This window comes from Lycorma delicatula, chromosome 8 (genome assembly GCF_047948215.1).
Source record: "Lycorma delicatula isolate Av1 chromosome 8, ASM4794821v1, whole genome shotgun sequence".
NCBI lineage: Eukaryota > Metazoa > Arthropoda > Insecta > Hemiptera > Fulgoridae > Lycorma > Lycorma delicatula.
In genome coordinates this window covers 77802873-77820639 of record NC_134462.1, presented here as the reverse complement: position 1 = coordinate 77820639, position 17767 = coordinate 77802873, and the positions used below count along the sequence as shown (strand labels likewise).

General features: G+C 30.2%; 1 protein-coding gene across 2 annotated transcripts in view; it reads right to left on the bottom strand.

Moving 5' to 3' along the window:
• The window catches only part of fry (microtubule binding protein furry), a 789794-nt gene that overhangs the window by 112710 nt on the left and 659317 nt on the right, over positions 1 to 17767 (bottom strand). The gene's annotated exons all lie outside the window — the stretch shown is intronic.

Genomic DNA, 17767 nt, shown 5'->3' with positions numbered 1-17767 from the left:
AATTATCACAACTGCTACTAAAATATATATATTTGTTATTTTAATATATTATTACTTTGTAGCATTCGAAAAGTTTATATATATATATATCCTACAGTGCAAAACTGTTCAAAAACTTAATTTATATTAAATGTTGTATAGCATATTATAAAATGCAATTTAAGAATTCATATATTTATTTTTAATCATCAGTGAGCTGACTGGGTGAGATATTATTTTATTCCTTTCTGTTCAGGACTAATCTTTTAACCTCAACATAATTAATTATACAACCTACAGGCTACATTCTAAAATCCTAGTTACAAATATTTATTTATTTGTATTTGTATTTTACAAATTCCAATCTTCATATACTTTTACACATTTTTATCCTTCGTACTTCTTCTCTTTATAGAGTTACTAAACCTTGATATCCTGTTTAACAATTTAATTAGTATCTTAACAAGATTTTGCCAAAACTTCTCTTTTCTCTTATTCTTCTTCAGGCCTCTTCATTTCATATTTTATGGACTACCATGAAGTGCCACATGAATATTTTAATTCTTATATCAATATTAGATACTAGCCAACATATTTCTGTAAAAAATCTCATCTTATAAAGCCATTCCAGTTTACTTTTGATTTCTACCTTACTTCATAAGTTCTTTGTAGTTTAATCTCTGAACAGCAAAACTCATTGATGCAATAAGTTCCTCTATTTTGAAATTTAATTATTTTCTTTTCTGTCAAACTCTATTTATTTTTTTTTTTACTTTTATTAATTTTGAAATTGAATTTACTTTTGGAAGTAAATCCATGTCACTCATTATTTTTTCGGGCTCATTTTTAGTTTCTGTCGGAAAGATAATGTCAATAAATGTTAACATTTTTATTTTTTTCTTGCACAGTTTTATTCTATCAAATTTGTATTGTTTGTTCTATTAAATACAAGCTGCAATGCAATGTAGAACTTGAATTCTTTTCTGAATCAGGATATGTTTTTCTTCATCTTCTACTCATCACTACTAATTGTTTCTTGTATAGTTGTATGTAACTCTTCTTTCCCAATATTTCAACCCAACTTTCCATAAAACTTTTCATAATTTGACCTATTCTAGGTCATCAAATGTTTCTTAAAGATCTATGAACACAGTGCAAATGGCTTTATTATTTATAAACTTTCCTTATAAGGCTAGCTAGAGTAAGAATAGCTTCCCTTGAATCCATGTTTTTCCTGTTACTCAATCACACAATCTTATTTTAATAAGTACTAAATATTAAACTAAAAAAAATCTGTTTAAAAAACAAACTGTTTGCATAAACTATTACTTAAATCTGGTGAGACATTAATGTGACCATCAGCACAAGTAATATATCTTAGTGGTGAGGTAAACTAAGATAAGAATTTTACTTCAGCTTAAAGTATAAACTGCCATATAATGATGGATGATAAATTATGAGACATGGTTCAAAAGTAAAGGCTGATCAGTATCAAAATGAGAACAGTTGAAAAAATGAAAAATTTATTAACGGTTTCATATTTACATATTTATTTTATTTTTCTACATAATCACCATTTCGTTCCAAACACTTCTGATATCGTGAAACAAGTTTCTTCAAACTCATTGCATAAACTTCTGCCACCTTGGATTGTAGTCACTTTTGCACCAAGATTTTCAACTCTTCACTTTCCATGAATGTTTGAGATGCAAGCCAGTTTTTGAGATGTACAAAAAAGTGGTAACTGGGCGCAAGATCAGTACTGTAAGGGGAATGATAAAAAATCTACCATCTGAATTTTTGAATTGTTTCTGTTGTGCATGCAGCCATTTATTGACACCCATTATCATGAAAAAGAGCAACTCCGATCAGAGCATTCCCCATCGTCAAAAGTGACGATAGGGAGTGTTTCACAATATACTTGTGATGTGATGGATGTTCCAGGATCCATGAAATCAATCAAAAGCATGCTCTTTTGATCCAGAATACAATTGCCATGATTTTCCTTCAGGACCAGGCTAGTTTAAATATTTTTGGTTTAGGTGAACTGGATTGACACCACTTCATGGATTGTTGTTTCATCTCACCATTGGCATATGAAATCCAGATATTGTCACCAGTGACGATATATGAAATAAAACTGTCTCTCTCTTGGTTAAAGCTATCGAGAAATGCACATGCAAATGTCATTCTGTGATCTTTTTGAGACTTGTCAACATTTTTGGCACCCATTGAGCACACATTTTATGACAAACTGGATCTACAATGCCAGTTACGATTCTCAACAATGTTGTCTTTGAAACTTCTAGAAATTCCAGAGAAAAATCGCTACTCATAACGCAACGATTTTCCCTCGTTTTTACATTCACATGTTCAATGAGATCATCAGTCCGGAAAATCACTTCTGTTTTTGTCATGAATGTTTAAACAGCCTTCCTTAAACCCACAACATTGGTTCACTTCTAGTTCATTCATTGCATGTCCTCTTGTGTTTTTTAAATCTAATTACTGATCGAATTTCACAACTCGTGGGATTTGTTATTACCGTACTTCATTTTAACACACTGTCTGGCAAGGCCAAAAAACAATGAACTGATGACAATGTGGCAGTTGCATGCCCAACAGACCACTTGAAACAACTGTGCATCTGTGAACCTATCAGTGTTGGCAATCCCTATTTATAATTTATCGAGCCTTAGTTTTGAACCATCCCTCTTATTATCACAGCCAGTCACATAATAAATAGATACACTTTCAATATATTTCACAAATAATTCAATAACTTCTTCTTTTAATATGGATAGTTGACTCTATGAAAGGGATGTATACACATGTGTATGTATATGCATATACACAAAAACACCTAAAATATCAATAAATAACAATCACTATCAGTTAAGCATTTTAAATATGCTATCACTAAAAAATAAAGCCAAATGTCAATAAATGGTGATTAATATTAAATATTAATCATTATCAGTTAAATATATTAAATATATTTGATTTGCAACTGTAATTATGTTAATAAATAAAAATAAAGAAGTCATCAAGAGAAGAAAACTTCAAACAATGACATAAAAATAAAGTAAAAGTGACAGAGACAGAATTAAGAAAGGATAAAGTAATAAAAGAAAGGCATGAGGAAGAAAGAGTAGGTGAGATGAAACCATAACAGACTACAGCTAAAATGATAAATGAGTTAAGAGCTGCCGTTTAATGGTAGTGCTGCTGAACACAAGAATAAGTGCTCAGCAAAAAAAAAATGCTGTATAGGCTGCTACAAACAGTGAGCTCTAATCTAACCACTGACAGCTTAATGATGATGTAAATTATTTGAAAAAATAATTTACATTATCAGCTGAAGTAATTAATTTTTAAAACATAATTTTATTTAAGTATCAAGTAGGAACTTTATGACTCACTAAATTTTACATACAAACTCAGTTTAATAACGCTGAATATAACAATAATTATCATAACCCAATTTCACAAAAGGTGGTTTCAGAACCAAAAAAAAATTATCCTGCAAGATGTTAACAGTTTATAATTTTTCTCTTTGATATTATGATAGTTAACAGCATAATAGTTATGAAAACAAGGATAGATACGTAATAAAATAGTTAATGCTTGAATTCTTTTATATGTTTGTTTATGTGTTACCATTAAACTACATAAAAGTAATAAAAAAAGACCATTTTAAAAAAAAAATGTCAATCACAAATTTTGTATTCTTAATATTTTTACACCTCCTGAAGATCTATAATAAAAAATGTAATTCTATGCCCATTTTGTGTGTGTGTGTGTGTGTGTGTGTGTGTGCACATGCACGCGGGTGGGGTTGATGTATGTTAATTGGCTATTTTTCTTTATATCTCAGGAACAGTTTAATTTACAATCATGAAATATAACAAGGATAGCTTATGTATTAAGGAACCGGTTCTATTCAATATTTTTTTTAAAATCAGATGATGAGTTAGGAATGTGGTATTATACTTCAAAAAGATATAACTATAAAAATTTTACTTTTGTATATGCATTAGCATTATCAAAAAATAATGTAATAAATATTTTTTTTTTTTAAATCTGTAAAAACACCTTCCGATTTCTGATTGATATTTCCACCACTAAAAGGTGCAGTTCTATTAACTTATCACTGTCCTATTACAGTGCATCAATTTTAAAATATTTTTATTATTTTTCTTTAAATAAGAAATTATCAGGGTGAACCTTTCTACTAAAAAAAATTGAAGAATTAGTGACAAAATGACCCACAACCCCTTAAAATTGGAATTCAGTAACTTTTTACTTTTTAAAAACATCAATCTACTACTTTTTATTACTTTTTTTTCTAAATGAGGTGTTTGGCAAAAATAATGTTGATTGATTTTCACAGGCTATATTCATTTATTTATATTCTTAGTTTGCTTATTTACTCAATTTAAAATTCAATATTATTACAATTTAATTACCTAAAAATGAAACATATAACTAAAATAAACATAATTTCCATACAAAAAAAAATCATTAAGTAGCAAACAGCTGATTATTTACATTCAACCTTTCTAACTTTCTATATATCATCAAAGAAATTTGGGAATGGAAGAAGGAAATGTAGAGAGAGAGTTAATGGGCCTTCGACTGTCCCTGTGATGAATGTGTGAATAGGGACTCATGTGTGAATGGAAGAGATGACCCATTTGTTGAACAGTTAACATTGCAAGAGTACCTTTTGTGGGGTATACGATCAATTCCCGAGCATAGTAGTGGTTGTATAAAGTGCAAATCACCCAGTAATATCTCCTTTCACTAGTTAACCTAAAGCTCATGATTTTAAGGAAAACAAGACAGCTTTTTTAATGAATCCATTAAAACCATCTAGTCATTAGCTTGTGAATTGTAAGGTGTTAGTTAATTTGTTCGTTTCCTTCTGTTAATTTTACTCGCATCCAGAAAGTTCTTAAAATCAGAAGCCTTAAAATAAGCTGGGTTATATATAATATTACTTGTACTATTACTTAATTAATTCATGCTTAAATTTTAGTTAACTAAACCTCAATTTAAGAGTAATTTCAATGCAGTTTGGGTAATATTTTTGTAAATGATTGATTATTTTACCAAATAAACTTGAAGTTTGTGTGTGGGAATATGAAACAGAGATCTTATAGTGTATGAAAAATGACAATCCTGTTTGGAATTCAAATTTGGGACCTTCCAGAAGAACGACTAAGATGGTACTAGTCCGACATCAAGGTTAGGAAGAGTTAATTTCTTTATCATCAAAGTAAAGGATAAATTTATTAGTAAAAATTAATACTTTATTCTAACAAACAAAATATTATATTTGATATATATGAACTATGTTCCAAGATAATTTAAAACAGCATAATTTGAAAGAGAACTGAATTTCTGCCAACTTTTATAAGTATTAACAGTTCAAAAAAATCACTGTAAAATTTTATTTATTTCTTGAATTTTTTTTATAAGAAACAAGCAACTCATAAGGAAAGTAATTAATTTCAACTTTATCACTAGGGAAAAAGTTATATTCTAAGCATTATTCAAACCATGTAAGTTAAGCAAGATCATTGACAGAGTTCTAATGTGAATTTTTTTTCAACTCAAATACATAAAAAATTGATAATACATAAAATACACAGAATAACATTTCATAGAATTATTTTTTAGTTACATAAAATATTTTTACAAATAAAAGCAAATAACAATATTTACTCATGAAAACCATTAGAAAATCATTTATAAATCAAAACTACATTGAATTATAGCAGTAATAATTCTAAAATAATACCAGATAATACTATATTATTAAATAATATAAGTAAGACATTTAAACAAAAACTTCAACTAAATAATCATGAATTTTGTAAACATATTAATTAATATTTATTTAACTCATAAGTAAAGAAAAAAAGTACTTATTATAAGATTAAATCATAACATTAAATTTATGATAAATAGATACATCGCAGAGAGAGGGGTAAAAGATCATTAAAGGTAAATCGATTTGAGAAATAATGCCTTATCATAAAAAGGTACAGTTAATTAAGTAAAGCTGGTAAGTTGATTTCCCAAAAGGAAGGTTAAACCTCCTGCAGGAAAAAAACTAATTTAAAAAACTTCTTTCTTTAAAATTTTAATTAAAAATAATCATAATAAACGAAATAACTTTTGGCCAGTTCTTTTTATTAAGTTTTTCAAAATGTTAAATAAAATTTTATTCATGTAAAAATATTTTATTACTTTTAAAATTAGTTATATAAACGTTTAAAAAAAGGAAGATCCTCTTCAGCTCTGATCTTTGATAAAGCCAGATAATTATATTCAACATAATAATGACTTATTCAGAACAGTTTAACAAGAATCTGCTAATATATGATGTTTATATGAATATCATCTGTTGTTGCAATTACAAAAATTACTGATTCCAATAGAGCAATTTTTGTCCAGATCATAACATTAAGTATGTTTAATCGAGGCAGGGAAAAATATTTATTAGGAAAATGGGGAGAGGCCTAAAGAGTTAGATCAGAAATAGATTATGAAAATCTAACAAATAAATTAGTGCCAATGTGAAGTGGTAATTCTCTTTAACATTAATAAAAAAAATTAATTTGTTTGACAACTGAATTTCTTTTCCTCATTTTTGTAATCTCTTCTACTTATTATACCAAAACATAAACAATTCTCAAAAAAATTCAATAAATTCTTACTTACAGTACAGCTGTTACCAGCAAAACCAAGTATTATATTTAATGAAATTTGGTTATACAGTGACAAAGTAAATTCAGAATTGTAGCATTGGATAATTACAATATTTTCAGTAATTGTAATGATAATCAAGGAGCTGGAGGAAAAGTTATCAAACATTAACAGATATTATAATTGTTCATTTTAAAAATAATAAATAATTTTTTTAAACTAACAGTACAAAAATTCAATTTAAATATAATGATCCCATATATTTAAATATTACAATTCAATATAAATATGACTTACATAAGTATAACCCTGCTTGGCATGGTTCCATACAAATACTAAAGCAGAATTTATTTTTGAAAAAATGTGACCAATTTTATTAATAATTACTCAATAATTTAAAGAATTTAATATTAATAGGCGATATAAATATTTCTTTAATTGAAATGAATAATAATAATTATAATACATGGAGTTATCGATAATTTCTATTTTTAATAGTCTTAATAAATATTCAAGAAAAGAGAGATAATTCAAGGTCTTACTTTGACAATGCTTTCATTAAATCGAATAGCAAAATCCTTTCAGCTGGGTTGTTTGACTTCAAATTGCAGAACACAATCTGTGTGCTATCAGATGAGAACATGTTAATCCTAAAATTGGTTATAATTTGATTATATATCTTTGTTTAAATTATGAATTTATCAATTATGATAAGGTAAATGAGGATTTAGAAACATTGATTAGAATGTTTTATATAAGATAAGTGATGTAAATATAATATTATATATTTTGATTACTATTATATTACACTGTAATGTATTGTATTATATTAGGTAAATTGAAAAATCTAAAAAAAATAACCGAGATAAATTACAATCGCTTACATATTATACATATTAATCATTTCCAAAAAAATTTCAAAACACTAAACACGCTAAAATATATTAGCAGACTATTTGATACACATACATAACTATTACAATTAAATAAATAATAGATTAAATAATACTATTAAACACTACAATGAAAAATTACTATAAAAATATTTTTGACAGAAACAGAATATCAAAGGTATAAAACAAGACTAGGAAATTTAAAACTGTATTTGTTAAAGATAAAAATTAAATAACCAATAAATTATATATAGCTAATATTTTTAATAATTTTTATTCTGAAGGAGCAGAGAAAATTGACTCTTTTATTTTTTATCTGTAGTGTCATCAGGACATGCCGATTTCCCCTTCTGGACAGCCAGTCCATCCCTCAGCTGGAGAACTGCCCTTCCTGTCCCTAACCTACAAGCACCAGATGTGCATTTTGCTCATCTGGTGTTTACCCCCACACAATCTGTCCTCTCACACCTTGACAGAACACCCCAGGCATGGGAATACAAAAATTAAGGAATTCCCTTATCTGAAACCTGTAGAGGTACGATCCGAATTCTCTGTGACCAGAGAGGAGATGGCAGCTGTAGTAATCAATGTCCCCATGTTTCCTCTCCAACCATTCCTTCAGCCTTGGAATCATACGACGGGTCCAAGCTCCTGTATTCATGGTATTCCACCTCTCCTGCCACTCCTGAAGTAGGACACACAGGACACACTCCTGAAGTGTCACACCAATACTGTGTAGAATATCATGGAGGTCACCGCCACCATTAATACCCTTTAATGCTAATTCAGTACTTTTCTTCTTATATTTATATATAAATATTTCTTTTTTTTGATTTCTAATGGAGTTCACAATAGCGTTATCCCCACTTTTTAACAAGAAAGAGGCAACATTCACTCTGTTAAATAAACAAGCACAACTCACTCTTCACCACCAATAAATCTGACAATAACTCCTACTGGTTTGTCATTAAACCTGGCATAGGAAAATGATTGTTGCTGAGCTGAGCCACTCTTAAGGAATGACTTGGTAACCCAAGTCAGGTTGCCTACAGTTATTACAACTATTGCACAAAACAAAAATTTTAAGTTACAATGCAAAAATATATCAGTAGTTATAACTTTAGCTAGTCATGTAACCTATTAGCAAAATCGTTAATTTTTAAAAAAATTATAATTATGAAGATAATTTTATTAAGTAATGTTATAATGAATAACATTATATATATATATATATATATATATATATATATATATATGTGTGTGTGTGTGTGTGTGTGTGTGTGTGTGTGTGTGTGTGTGTGTGTGTGTGCGTGCGTTTGTGTATGCATATCTTTTATAAAAGACTGTATTATATGATTTATTATATATAGTATGTTTTAATGGCAAGATATCAAAATTAGAGAACATGTTAACATCAACATGTTCTATAACACATGGATTACTAATGTAAAGGCATCATGTTACTGTCAGTCAATCAGACAACAATGTTACAGAGCAATACAATAAGGAGTATATCAAACTATAATAATGAGTGTATTCAGAAATTATAATATTGATAATCAGTACAGAATAAAAGCAAATTAAATTATTAAAAGGTTTATACAGTTGGAACATAATATAGAATTTACTATTCTTTGAACAAAAAAATCATATTTTATTAGAAAAAAATAAATAAATTTGTTGATTTAATCTGAACTTTATCATTTTTGCATAGATTTAAAAATTTTATTCTCCACATTGATAAAAATGAAAATTATTATTACCTTCTTTTCAAAAGGATAAAAAATTGTTTATGGATTAGTTATTTATAGATTTATTTCTAAAAATTCAACCACGTTCTAAGGTATTCCATCCTAAATTATCATAAGATGTATTTATTGATTTAATTCTAAAAGTTCAAACACCTTCTACGGCATTCCATCCTAAATTATCATAAGATGTAGTCAAAATGATTTGAAAGACATCAATCAAAATGACAATATGTTAGGTAACTAGAAATTCACACAACTATTATAGATCTTAAAGGTAAAATATTTGTAATTCATCCTTTGTTCAAACATCTGTCCAATTTATACCAACAATGTATTTTTGTTTAATTCTACTAAACTGCCTAATTTAATTTAACCGCAGATGAAATATTAACATAGTGTACTTGTATTTCAATGTACTAAAATACATAAATATATATTACATATATATTTGATAAGTCCATGCAAATCCAATAAATGACCCTAGCAGAACATTGTTGAAGTCATTCTTAATTTAATCTCTGCCAGGAGCATATACTAAGTTTCAATCAGATAACATTTGTAATTCTGTTGTTGACAGTCGTTTGAGTTGAACAAGTATTACGATCTGATTAAATTAATAGATAAAAAAGTATTCTACGAAGTTATCAAGCATTACTTTTTCAAAGGCAAAAGCACATAGAAAACTAAAGCCGAGGGAGGTAAATATTATAGTGAATCAGCACCATTAATTAGAACTGTTTACATGTTCTTTGGTTACTTTCATTATGGCTATATGAACACAAACAATGCTGAATGCTCTACACAGCCTGTTGACATTAGAACTGTAGAGAATACTAAAAAAAAAAATCATGATATGATGATGGGGATAGAAAATTGAAAATGCATCAAATATTCATTTGATGCATTCCTACTGATCTGAAACCAAAAAACAGTCAAAACAGTGGGCTGTAGTTGGTAACGTGCTACAAAGAAGGAAAACTGTTTCATCAGTAGGAAAGGCAATTCCTACTGTCTTTTGAGATGGTCATAGAATAATCAGCAAAATCTTCAATTATCTTTTGAAGTAGGTCATTCTGAAGAAAGAAGAAGAAGAAATGACCTTCTGAAGAAGATCATTTTACTCTCTGAAGAAGAATAAAATAATAATTAATCAATTAATTATTAATAATAATTAAAATAATCTTTGCCGAATTGTCCAACTGAGGAATGAAAAAAAACTACCACATTTCACAAAAATGAAGATTCCTTTTTTTCATTATCATAATGTACCAACTCTTCTGAAATTGTGATAGTAAAATTGTTTGAATTATGCAACAAATCTCTTCCAGTTCCTCCCTACTTGCCAAATTAAAACTAAGCACTTCTTAAAACTATTATTCACTTCAAAATATGAAAAAGTAGCTTGCTGGAAAGAGAAAATGTGAAATGATGAAGTTATTACTAAAACATCTGCCTAATTTGAAGATTTGGGTAAATCACACTAACAGGATGGGATCATACAACTTGATTATCACTGGACGCTATGTGTATAGAATTGAAAGGAAATTACCTTGAGAAATAAAAAACATTAATTTTAAATAAAAAAAAAATATAGTGTTATTTATTTTGACTTAAGAAACACCTCACATCATTAAATATATTATATTCAAGACACACGAGCGCGCGCAAACACACACACACACACACACACACAAATATATGCATCCCTTGAATATATCATCTACCAAATTTTGTTAGTATGTGATTTTGTAAAAAATTATGTGATAACCTATTAATGATTATTTAATTGCAGCAATAAGCAGTAGTATCAGGCTGACAATTTTCTGGAACCTAGACATAAAATAACACTTATCACTCTTAAGTAAAGATTGTATAAAATGTTTATGACCATTTTCTCACAGTAATTAAAGGCCACTTTCTCACAGTAATAAAAAAATTGTAGCACTCCATTAAAACATTTTGATTTCTTGTTATTAGGCTTAGTAACAATAATAGATCCCTTATTTTTAGCTCCATTTAAATTTTTATTGAAAGTCACGTGATAGATTTCCTTTTTATTTTTTACTAGCTGGTCAAATCTGTGAAATGAGGAAGGAGATAACCCACATGAGGCTGGCCAGAACATCTTAAGAGGGCAGCCCCTCACTAGATAGTCTACTACAAAGTTAACTCACATAGTACAAATTTAAACTATTCTGAGAAAATAAAGGGAAGTAGCCGGACAGGAAAAACAGAATCACACTGGAATGAACAAAGAAATATTGACTTTTGGAACATGGAATAGTTTACACCTCTTTCACTGGGAAGGATTGTGAAATTGCGGATGAGATGGAGAGATTCAGAGTTTATTGTAGGGTTAGTGAAACAAAGAAGAAATACATAGAAGAGAGTTGATTTTGGAAAAAAGTCATGTTATGATTTACTGACGGATTGAGAAAGGATATAAGACAAAAGATGGGATTGGTAAATTAAAAGTCTATACAAGTATTTGGTTAAATGGGAGGCCCACTGGTTCTACAATACTTAGAACAAATTTAGAGTTGGAAGAAGGAAGAAATTATCACTATGCAAATATATGCTCCAATAGAGGATGTGGCCAAGTTTGAAAAAGATAATTTTTTTAAGTTTTGAAAAAAAAGCAATTGATCTAGATAGAAATTATGCGAGGCATACTGTCATGATGGGAGACTGGAATTCTAGAATAGGCAATAGAATGGAAAGAAGACATGTTTACATTAGAAGGTATCGTGCAGATAAGACAGTGAATGAGAATGAATATAAAATGTTGTAATTTTATATTGATAACCACTTTCTAATTAGTAATACATTTTACCCAAATAAAACTACACACAAAATCACGTTTGAAGCACCAAAAAGAAATATCTAAAGTATAGACCATTTTTCATATTCAAGAACTGCTGGGAATGCTGTTGCTTACTGATGTAAAAGTGTTCAGAAGTGCAGAGCTTAGCACACAACATAAAAACTGTTAATAATCAACACTAAATTTAGAACACTAAGATGAAAAAGTAAAATGCATTTTGAAAAGATTAAAGTGAGCGAGTTAGAAAAGAAGGAGAAAAGAATAGAATTTGAAATGCTGGTGGCAGAGCACTTTGAACTCGGAGAAAATGAGATGAAAGCAGCAGAAGATCCACTTGAGACAGCTTGAAATGTCTTAAAAGAGGCATTGATTAATGGAGCTAAATGAGTCTACAGAACAATTTTAGTTGGTGATATTTGGAAAAGAACAAAGTGGTGGAATAAACAAGTGAAACAGAAAATAAAAGAAAAGAAAGAAGCTTGGAAGCGATATATGAGGACTGAACTCAAACGTGGTTGGAAGGAGTACAGGGAAATATCAAAATGTTTTGGTAGACTGTTAAAAATCTTAAAGGGAAGTATGGAAAACAGGTAAGAAATATAACAAACAGGAATGGAAATTTGAGAACAGACAAGAGAGAGATACTTCAGACCTGGAAAGAGTATTATGAGAATGTTTACAAGGTAACTGAAGAACAGGCAGTTGGTCCAGTAGTTGAGATGTGCTTAGAAGCAAAGGAATAAGAAGAAATAATGCTTGGTGAGATCCAGAATGTTATAAAGTTAATGAAAGGAGAAAATTCTCCTGGATATGTTGGATTATACACAGAATTTATTAATTATGGAGGAAAGAAGGCAGAACACTGATTGTGCAAAGTATGCAGTGAGTCATGAATAGAGGAGAGAATGCCAAAAGACTGAGAAATGAACCTGATTATTCCAATCCACAATAAGGGCAACTATAAAAAGTTAAAATTATAGGGCAATATGTTTGTCATCAGTGGTTCTGAAGATTTACAGTCTATTCTGGAAAAGAGATGAGGGCAGAGATAGAAAAGTAGTTGGAATATGAGCAGACTGCTTTTATGAAGGACTGACAAACTACATACATACATCATATACATACATATATCATATATTTATCTTGCAAATGGGCAAGATATTTCTAAGGGCTTAATCCCTTAGATTAGGGACTAAGCAGAGGGAAAGAAATAGGTATAGCATTTCTTGATCTAAGAACTGCTTTCAATACAGTTCTAAAACAGGAGTTATGGAAGGCTCTGGAAGAAATTGGAGCCTCAACCATGTTGACAACAAAAATTAAATCATTGTATCGCAATGTCATGGGAGCTGTTAGAATAGAAGGTGAAAATTCAGCAAGGTTTGCTGAAAGGTGTGAAGCAGGGAGAGAGTTGAGCCCGCTTCTTTTTATGGTGCTGATGAATGGCATTATAAGTCAATGTAAGAGGTGAACAAAGAAAAATCACATTGGGAACTGGAGACTTGTGTACATCCAGTCACTTGTGTATTGGCACTTGTATATGTGACACTGTTAGCAAAGAATCAGAAGGACTTTCAAAATTCATAACTGAATGGGTTAGTGCTTTTGAACAAAGAGGTCTAGAGTTGAACCCTTAAAGCACTTAGATGATGTATGTGACGGAACAGAAGAATAAATAGGGATTGACTATAGGGTGGAATGGGATAAGGTTGGAGCAGATGAGTAGTTTTGAGTACCTAGGAACAGTGATTTCTTCAGATTGAAATATCGATGAGATGTAAAGAATTGAGTAAGTCTACGTAGGTATATTACTGAGTGAGTAATAGGTAAAAGGGAAGTAAGCTAGGAAACCAAGATGAAAATTTACATGATATTTTACCCGGTTTTAATGTATGCTACAGAAAGTCTGACACAGCTGGAAAAACATAAGAGTAGGCTGACAGCAGTGGAAATGATATATCTGAGACGAGTAGTACAGAAAACAAAAATGTGGCAAAATCAGAAACGCTACTATAAAAAGTCAGCTGAAGCAAGAGCCACTGGTAAAAAAAGGGAAAAAAGAGCTTTGGGATGGTTTGGTCATGTATTGAGGATGAACGAAAATAGAAGGCCAAGAATGGTGATAAAAGCAAGATGAGGGAGTAAGTGAAAGAAGGCGGCTGAAAGTGGAGTGGGAGGATACATAGCTAGAATTTTTAGTGAGAGGGAAAAAATTTTTCAGAAGGAAAGAAGAATGACCACGAACTTAAACAAATACAAAAATGGCTAGATGGACCCGATGCTTAATGACATAAAGGGAAAGATAAAAAAGAAGAAGACTACACCATTTTTTTGTAAAATGGTGTAAAGGTATTTAGAATCAACATTTATTAGCTTCAGTCAATGCAAAAATACCTTTACACCATTTAAAAAAAAAGAACAATCTTTTTTCTTCAATTTACTTTGAACATTTAAAAAAAAATATTCCAAATGCTTTTATACGAAGGATATCTCTAAAGTATAGACCGCTGGGAAATTCCTCTCCTTAAGGTTGCGAACCTATCTCGTTCATGGCCATGCTTGTAATATATACAATGTGCATTGTTATCTGTAAGTTGTATCTTTGATTACATGAGTTATTATGTTATAAAATGAATAGGAAAATCGATATTGCCGCCGGCTTTGAAATACGTGGAGTCATACGATTTTTAAACCATTAACATAAGCAGGCTTAAGTTCATAGGCAGTTGGTTGCTGTGTACGGTGATAATGTAATGAATGAAAGAAAGAAACGTCCGAAAATCGGTGTGAAAGGTTTAGTAATACCAGAATTAATGTGAAAAATGAAGAAAGTTCGGGGAGAACCTCGATAATCACCGACGACTTGTTGAAGCGCGTCGATGATGAAATCAGAAACGATCGTCGCTCAACGATTTCCGACCTGGCCCTTTTTTCTGATGTTTCAAAAGCTGTTATTGGTCGCATTCTTCATGACCATTTAGGCTTCAGAAAGGTTTGTGCACGTTGGGTGCCGCACGTCTGAACGAACGTCACAAAAAAATTCGAATGGGATCTGCTTTGGAATTTTTGATGCGCTACACAGAAAAAGGTAATGAGTTCCTTAATTCAACTGTTAACGGCGATGAAACGTGGACTCCGTATTATACACCAGAGAGAAAACGGCAGTCAAGTGAATGGCGTCATCCTCAATCACCAACCAGACCGACAAAGGTCAAGCCACAGCCATTTGGATGAAAACTGATGGACACAGTCTTTTGAGATCGGTTTGGCATACTGCTCATCAATTTCATGTCACGTGGAACGACTATAAATGCAGAAGCCTACTGCGAAACTCTACGTAAGTTACGGCGTGCCAAAATCGGCGACGTGGGTGGCTGACCGATGGTGTCATCCTGCTGCACGATAATGCAGGTCCACATGTTGCGGGTCCGTCACGTGATTTTCTGAGAACATTTGAATAGGAAATTTACGAACACTCTCCTTATAGTCCGGATTTAACTCATTCTGATTACCATTTGTTTGATAAAATTTAAATCATTTTTGAATGGTGAGCAAATTCGCGGGTGACGATGAACTTAAAAATGCTGTTAATCAGTGGACTGGCAGAAATGAAAGTTAATCAATGGAAGCTAAATGGACTGGTGGCAGAAGAATACGACGAGGATATATTGAAGCTGGTATATGACTACGATAAATGTCTTAATTCATGTGGCGATTATATAGAGAAATAGTATAAGTATGTAGTTTAAGAGAAATAAAAAATATTTATGAAGTTTTCAGAATAATTTTTTTTATAATTAAACGGTCTTTACTTTAGAGATAACTTTTCGTAAATTGTTCTTCCAGTTTTGTTATTGTCCATATTTTCCTGTTACATATATAAATACAACAAACGATTGTATTTGTAATATTTCTTCCTCAGATACTCAAGAAAAGATTACGAATAATTCACTTACTCGTATGGAAACAGGGCAAATATTGTATGCTATAAATCTCTAAGTGTCAATATCAAGGAAATTAATGCATTAAATTACTAATTATACACCAGATCAAATAATAATTACTATAATACTCTCTCTCTAATCTACCTAATTACAAACCTAACATAACAACAATAATATCTAATTGACTGATACAAAACAAGAAAAAAATATATAATTAATTTAACTATATTAAAAGAACCTCCATACAACTTAAAAGTTAGGATACTTTATTAATTTTAAACCACTTTAAGCACCAATCACACACTCTATCTCTCTTACACACAGCAAGCATAAAAACATATAATTATTTAACACTTTTTAGATTTCATCCTGTTTTAATTAAACGCATTATTATAACAAATTGAAATTTTTATTTCACACAAGCCAATGCTTTTCTACTCCAAAGTTTGGTTTTATTTCAAACATCGTAAAACACCTACAGCCTAAAAGACTTTACTATTGTTTATGTTATAGGCAAGGAATGAAAAAACAGATTACACAGAAATTACAGAGCTAAAGATAACAATTCAAAATTCGTAACAGCGCCCTATTCATTACTTTATTAATATATTTTTGTTAATTAAGAACATGACCTGTAATTGCAAATGGAACAAACAAGCCAATGTACAATGAAACATCAAATATCCACAATTTGGTAACAAAATTAAATTTATCCAGAATGATATATGAGAACTTAAAAAATAAATTATGCTACACAGCAAGTTCTCAGTTTAAACTCTTGATTGTAGAGAGCAGCACTTGAGTGTAGAAGTGACTAAAGTCACTCTACTCCTTCCCAGGTTTTTACATTTTTATGGTACATTTTAAACTAAAGTGAATGTCAATTATTTGTTTACATTCAACAAATTTCTATTCTACAGATCATGATGACTAAAATTCTTGTATTGTAAAAATTACTTTAAAATTTCCAATAAAATTTTATTTTGAAATTACTCTAATTTATGACAGACGGTTGTAAACCCGATCAGAGCTCAGCACTTTTATCAATCACAATAATATAATTTTTGAGACAGTAAAGTCACACAAAGGCAACGTAATGCCGTATAATTGCGACGTAAGGCCGCCTAACATACGCAGTCCATAAAGATGTCGTGTACATTCAAGGGGCAGTCGCCTCGGGTGCACAGTGGTGCGCTCTCTGCTGACATCATTTATGCGTGAGTATACTTGGCCCAGCCAATGTACGAGCTTATAAGTCACGAGCAGACTGCGTATTATTACTCGGACTGAAAACATCAACTCCGCGTATCAAATCGAAGTATTACTTATTATCATATTGTACGCGGTAATAACTATCATATTTACATTTACTAATTATAAATAATACGTAATCATATTTTTTTTAACCTTTATTTGTACTAAAGTATTAATTTTTAATAATAAACAAGAGCTTACAACAATATATATATATATATATATATATATATATATAGAGAGAGAGAGAGAGAGAGAGAGATTTCCATAATCGTTAAGAATTTCGTATCTGCAGGTGGCCGCCTGCATCTTTTAATTTAGGAACTAGAAGTAGAAAGTTAAAGAATAGAAAAGATATTATTTCACATTTTTTTAGTAAGGTTTTTTCAATTCGGTTTTATTTAT